General features: G+C 52.3%; 1 protein-coding gene and 1 pseudogene across 2 annotated transcripts in view; one reads left to right on the top strand and one right to left on the bottom strand.

The window, feature by feature from the left end:
* Tifa (TRAF interacting protein with forkhead associated domain) overlaps nucleotides 1-2,171 on the bottom strand; it is a 50,982-nt gene extending 48,811 nt beyond the window's left edge. The window contains exon 1 of the transcript XR_015446373.1: nucleotides 2,050-2,171. The gene's annotated coding sequence lies outside the window, so the exon portion shown is untranslated. The remainder of the gene's footprint in view (nucleotides 1-2,049) is intronic.
* A 142-nt stretch (nucleotides 2,172-2,313) lies between these two features.
* Nucleotides 2,314-6,381, top strand: part of LOC147821892 (alpha-protein kinase 1-like) — a 68,849-nt pseudogene continuing 64,781 nt past the window's right edge. Inside the window, exon 1 of the transcript XR_015446375.1 lies at nucleotides 2,314-2,442. The product of XR_015446375.1 is annotated as an alpha-protein kinase 1-like (transcript). The remainder of the gene's footprint in view (nucleotides 2,443-6,381) is intronic.

Raw genomic sequence — 6,381 nt, 5'->3', positions numbered from 1 at the left:
CTGCAGAGAAATGAAATACTTAAAATTAACCTAAAAATAAATTCCTCACCACTTCAAAGATTTTTAAGTCTGGGAGAATCCTTACATTCTTTTCCTAATAAGAACCAAGATTTTATAGCAGCGCTACCTGCATGAGGAAGCCAAAGATTAAAAAAAAATTAAGAATGTTAATAAATATGTAATGATGGATAACCTCATATAAAATAATATTGTGTGGTGAGCATGACAGACCTATTGAGCTCTGACAGTACCCCCACTAAGTGCTGTGGGTGGAAGCTTGGGGTAGAAATTGGAATTTTCCTTAAGAATAAATGTGTGCATTGATGTTATTTCTGGAATTCCGTGACTGCTTCCGTTCCAAAGACTTTCACTGGTCACTGTCTCTGGAACACTTTCTCCTGTGTTGTTTTTCCCATCCCTTAATCTACCTCAGTGAATGATGGCTTCTGGCATAAACAGTTCTTTGTAAATGATTTGCTTCCTTGAAATTTAACCACCTATAGGTTGAATGATTCTTACAGGAACTTACACTGAAGCTCTTGGTATAAACACGTTCCTTATTTTTGTTATTGTATATTTGTACATAATACATGGGGAAGTCTTGTCTCTTGGTATTAATGATGCAAGATGAGATTTGCTATATCTAAGGGTTCTGTGGGGTAGACAGACTTGATAGTAAGAACATTGTTTGGTGTTATCATTCAGACAGAGATTAGTACAAATTTCCTCAAGTACAGCACACGCACTACTGATTTTAGGTGACATGTTGAAATTTTACCTTTAGGTATCTGACTTGTATGCTTAGGTTAATGTGAATTAAAAATACAATTACCTCATAAAACCTCTGATTTTATGACTATTATTGCTTAGGAAGATGCTAAGTAAAAAGAAATCAAGCTAATTTAACATTGATTTTTAAGGAATCAAATACTGTTATAGGTAATATGCAAAAATAGCAAAAAATGTGAAGGTGGCATCTAAAAGGCAAAGTTCTGCTGCACTAACACACTGAGGAGTGGATATTGTCTAAGCTGATGCAATGTCTTTGCACTTCACCGGTCCTGGGTTTCAGAGCTCAACTGATAATACCATTTGTAGATCTACATAATATTAGCTAGATAAACAAGTGCTTCATCAAACTCCAGCCAGATCTGCAGTGCTTCACATCTCCTTATGAATTGACATAGAACTGAAGTGACACAGAAGATGGCCGATATTCTTAAAGATATAATCACAGAGCAGGTGAATTATCCCAGGATAGCACTAGCGTCCATTCTGATGTCCTGAATTAGGGGGTGGGGACCTCAAACACCTTCAAGACCCATTATGTATCAGGATTTGTGCCAATGGTCATTTCAAAGTGGCCATACTTGGTCATTCCATTTCTAGGAATCCATCACGGAAAGAAAATAATTCTAAACAGGAGAAAAATATCACATAGATGTTTGTCACGAAGGTATTTATAATAACTGCAAGCACTTTAACAAAGGAGAAAGTTCAAGCAGATTATAGCCCGCTCACAAAACATGTTGAAGTGAAGAACAGCAGTACTGACACTGGAAAAGCTAAGTGAAAAACAGGTTTAGTATCAATCACTGTACTTAAAACTTGTTCGCCAGGCATGATGGCACACACCTCTAATCCCAGCATTCTGGGAGGCTAAGGCAGGAGAATGGCAGGTTTGAGCCCAGCCTGGGAAACTTAGTGACTTAGAATCTCAAAATAAAAATATTTTTAAAAGGGATGGGGCTCAGAGCAAAGGCCCTGGGTTCAATCCCCAGCACAACAAAACAAAACAAAAACTTGTTACCACATACATAAAATGGTATCCATATAAATTCGGTGTTTTAAGAGTGGCTAGAGTGCTAAGCTGATGTTCTCTCTTTCTCTACTTATCTATTGGATGATATTCTTACACTAGGAGTTTATAAAACATAGTTATGTATTACTTTTGTGAAAAAGTTAATAGAATGCATCACATAAAACTATGTTGCTGTGCAGAACTATGACTGTGCCGACTCTGGGGGACCCTCGATCCTGTCCCTTTACCTGGCACACAACGGTCAGGCGAGAGAAAGAGGAGGCGACCTAGCCTCGGGCCGTGACCGCAGGTGCGGGAGTCGCAGCCACGGGAGGAAGCGAGGGTGAACACTACAGTGCACACCAGCCCCCCGCGCGTTTGCGCTGGGTCTGGAGTATCTGTGCACGCAGGGTGAGCTCTCTGGGGACGGCCCCGTCTCACCACGGAAGCTTTACCCGCGCCGCGTGCCCCGTGTGCGCAGCGGGAGAAACCGTGCCGCCGCTTCCGGGGCGGTGACATCTGCGGCCCCTGCAAGGGAGGCAGGTGTGGATTTCCCGTGGGAGGCACCGGTCAGCGCTCAGCGGGCCTCGACGCTGGACATTCCGGACTGGGGATTTTCGGACTAGGACGCTCAGCCTGCAGTGAGTTTTCTTGTGTTAACTCTCCCACAGCTGGGCTGCAGTCCACTTTCAGTCTGAAGGCAAACAAAGGCGGGGAGGAATGGAAACGCTACCGGCGTCGCTGCTTCCTGTCCTCAAGGCTTGGTGCCCGCGCGAGCCGCCCGCACGCCTCGTGGCTACCGCGTCCCCACGCGCGGGCACCGACACCCGCGAATGCCAAGAACAGCCGGCAGCGCCCGTCTGTCTGTCTTTATTGAGGGTCCGACTCTGTCCCACTTCCTTCCTGCTAGTGTGCACCGTGCAGCCGCGCCCTTCCGGGGCCAGAGCCGGGCCCGCTGGACCCTGGGTGTTTGCGCGCCGGCTCCGGCTCCGCCCCGCGCTCCGCCCCCGCCCGCTCTCCGAACTGCAGCGCCCGCCTCTCCTGTCCGCCCGCGTGGGCCTGGGCCGCGCTCCCTCTGACTCGGGCTCCGCACCCAGCTCCTCCGCATTCTCCTGCGGTTTCTCCACGTTCCTTTCTTTCTTGTACTGGGGCTGCTGCCCACCAAGGTGCATGCCGCCTCCTTTTACTTTTTCTTTTGTGACAGGGTCTCGATACATTGCCCAGGCTGGCCTCGAACCCGCAATCTTCCTGCCTCGGCCTTCGGAGTAGCTGATTCCAGGTGTGCGCCACCACCTGGGCGGCTTTCTTTTTCTGCCCCCTTCCACTGCCCGCTGCACACGTCCTTGGCCTCTCTGCTCACCTGGGCCGGGCCTGGGAGCTGCTCCTGCACCCAGAGCAGACCCCCGCGCCCCGGATCCGAACCCGCACCCGAGCGTCTTCAGAGCCAGGCTCCCTGCTCACACTGCCCGCGGCCTCAGGGCACGCGCGGTCCGGCCGAGCGTGCACTCCCCGCTTTCCCACACTGCCGCCCGCCTGGAGGCCCCAGGGCCGAACCCCGGGTCCCGTGCTCTGCCTGATCCGTCTCCAACCCGCACGCCTCTCGCCCGCCCCGCCGCGCCTGGCCTTCCTGCGGGCCGCACGTCCCCGCTCGGGTTCCCGGCTCCCTGGTCCGGCTGCACGCCTCAGACCTCCTTCCCACCCGTGTTCTCAGCCCCCGGGCCTCTCCTTCCTGGGGTGGCCTCTGGCTTCAAGATACAGCGTAAGCATCACTTCCCGGGGGAACTTGATCTGAACACTGCTCTCGGCCAAGGTGAACGGCCACTTCATCCTGCCCAGCTCGCACTTCCTAGGCCTCACAGCATTCCCCAGCACCCACACTTTTATTATGTTTGTTTGTTTTTGAGGCAGAATCTCACTATGTAATCCAGGCTGGCTTGAACTCATGGTGAACCTCCTGCCTCAGCCTCCTAAGTGCTGGGCTTACAGGTGTGTGCCACCATGCCCGGCTGCCCCAGAACTTAATGGGACGAACGTGATGATTTCTTCCTTGTCTCTGTGTATGTTTCTTTCTGAGGACCAGTCTGTATCTGTCATCTCTGGACTCCTGTGCATGGCACATTGTAGGTGGTCGATACAGATTTGCTAAATAGCTAAGATTTCACCACCTTCTACTCTTCTGCCCTATTTCTTTTCTTTAAAGGAGACTGACCACTGTTAAAACTCCCTAGCTCATTTAACATCATCTAGCAGCTGCTGGATCAATTTCTCATGGTCTCTTACTATTTTTAAGAAATCTCTCTTTTCATGGTCACTAACTACAATCCTGGCTTCCATATCTGATATTCTGTCTTCACATTAAGGCCATACTGTTAAGTGAAATAAATAGGACACACGTGTAAATACCGAATAGCTTCTCTAGTGTGAGAAACTGAAAGTGTAAATAAGGGCTAAAAGGTATAATAGATAATGTGAAATAGGAAGAAAAGGGGCAAAGGGGAGGGGAAAGGGGGAGGGAGAGGGGAAAGGAAAGAAGGGAATGGAATTAATATGAGAAAATGAAAAACTGGAAACAAAGTCTTCATAAATAGGGAGGGATCGAGGGGTTGAAGGGAGGGCAGGGGAAGGGGGAAAAATAAGAACCAAGATGCATCATGTGAAGGTACAAATCCCCAGCGATGAATGTCATCATATTGTATACCTAAAATGTACCAATTAACTTAATGAATAGTAATTTTTAAAACTCCCTAGCTCACGAAGGAAATCATCCTTCCCAAGGGCTAAGTTGAGGGCCGGGGATTTAGCCCAGTGGTTTCCCTGCCTGCTGCGCAAGCACAAGGACCTGAGTTTGATCCCCGGTACCAAAAAATAAAAAAATTTTTAAAAAACCAAGGGCTAAGTTAAAGAAAAAATTCATAAATTTATCGATGCAATTCTTTTTTTTTTTTGGCACCAGGGATCCAATTCGGGTCCTTGTGCTTGTGGGCAGGCGCCGGAACCACTGCGCTAAATCCCCAGCCCTGTCATGGAGTTCTTAAAGCAGCGGACATGGAGATCCATGGGGACTGGGCCTGCCGAGGTGGCTCGTGCCAGAGTCAGGACTAGAGCCAGGCCTCCTGAGCTGGGGAGTGGAGCCAGCCTGGCCTGGGATTCCGGCCTGGAGGTTACCGAGTAGGCAGGACCTACTGAGAGGTCCGAAAGACAAGGCAGCGGCCTTCCCCACCCTCTGTCCCCCCAGGCTCCATGGTGACAGCTAATGCTGTGGTCACCTCTGACCACGGAGGACATGTTGAAAGACGTGTGGACAGTGCCAAACCCGTTTGTAGTACTTTTCCTCTGCAAACTATGTGGTTAAGTTTCCTTAGAAATCGGGCCCTTTAGGAGCACGACAGTCACAGAGCAGTGGCAAGAGGACACGGTCACACCACGTGGATGTGGCCGGGCGCCCACGGTCCTGTGCCTTCTGAGGGCCAAGGCAAGGCCGGGCGGCGCGGTGACGCAGCGCCAGCGCACAGCAGGGCCCACAGACAGCGACCCTGAAGGACAGGCGGGCAGGCTGTGGAGCTCGGCCTCGTGGGGCGCATGGCAACTATGACACAAAGTATGTGCAAGACTTGTGCGACTTAGAACTGAGCAGTGCAGCCCGGCTCAGAACCGGCGCGCTGGGTCTGAGGGAGGTGCCGCCCTCCTGCACGCTAGAGCTCACAGCGCGTGACCGGGAGTCACAGTGAGACAGGCCGTGTGCCGAGGGCCCAGCAGCTCCGTGGCTCCCGCAGAGCCGCGCCCCTGTCTGTCTGGTCTCGCAGGGCGGGAAGAGTTGGGGGCGCCTCCCACGGGCGCCCCGCAGGCCCGGGCTCGCTCTCAGCACCCCCCGCGCAGCGCTGGGGCCTGGAGCCGCTACCTGAAGGCGGCCGCGTGGGGTGCGGAGGATGCCACCCTAGTGGGCCCATCTCCGGAGCGGGAGAAGAGGCCTCTGAAGTGCCAGGGCCGGGCTGTGACTGTCTCCCGTGCCCGGCACCTGGACCTCATCCGAGGGCCGCCCGGGCGGGTGGGAAGGGAGCCTTGCAGACTCACAGTCGGCCTAGGCTGGAGCAGAGGGCCTCGAGAGACTGCTGGGCCTGGGGCACGGCAGGGAGGAGGAGCCAGCGCCTCTCGGCCAGGACAGCCTGACGTGACTGCCTCTAATATCCGAAAGCAAGGGCCACTGGCACGGACACCTGGAAGGGCGCCCATCTGCTCTGCTTCTCGCTGGCACCGTGGAAGTCGGTACAGGACCCCTCAGCGAGCTGACCCAGAACTACCGCCCCAGCAGAACTCGGGGCACCTGCATGCTCATGCGCATTGTGCCACAGGTCACAGCCGCTGAGACACGGGGCCGGCCGAGGCACCCATCTGTGGATGAACGGATGAAGAAAATGTGGCATAGCAGCCACAAAGAGGAAAGAAATGACGACATGGCCGGAAAATGGGCGGGCCTGGAGAGCATCGAGGGAGGTGACGTGAGCCAGACTCAGAAAGACAAGTGCGACATCGTTTAGCTGATAGTGAGATCAGAAAAAGCCCGTGGGAGGAGCAAGACTATT

The sequence above is a fragment of the Heterocephalus glaber genome, unplaced genomic scaffold (assembly GCF_053883595.1).
Source record: "Heterocephalus glaber isolate CG9 unplaced genomic scaffold, H.glaber_assembly_v1.0 deba00001688, whole genome shotgun sequence".
In the NCBI taxonomy this organism is placed as follows: Eukaryota; Metazoa; Chordata; class Mammalia; order Rodentia; family Bathyergidae; genus Heterocephalus; species Heterocephalus glaber.
Note: the sequence above shows the minus strand (reverse complement) of the source record. Positions and strands in the feature narration are given on the sequence as shown.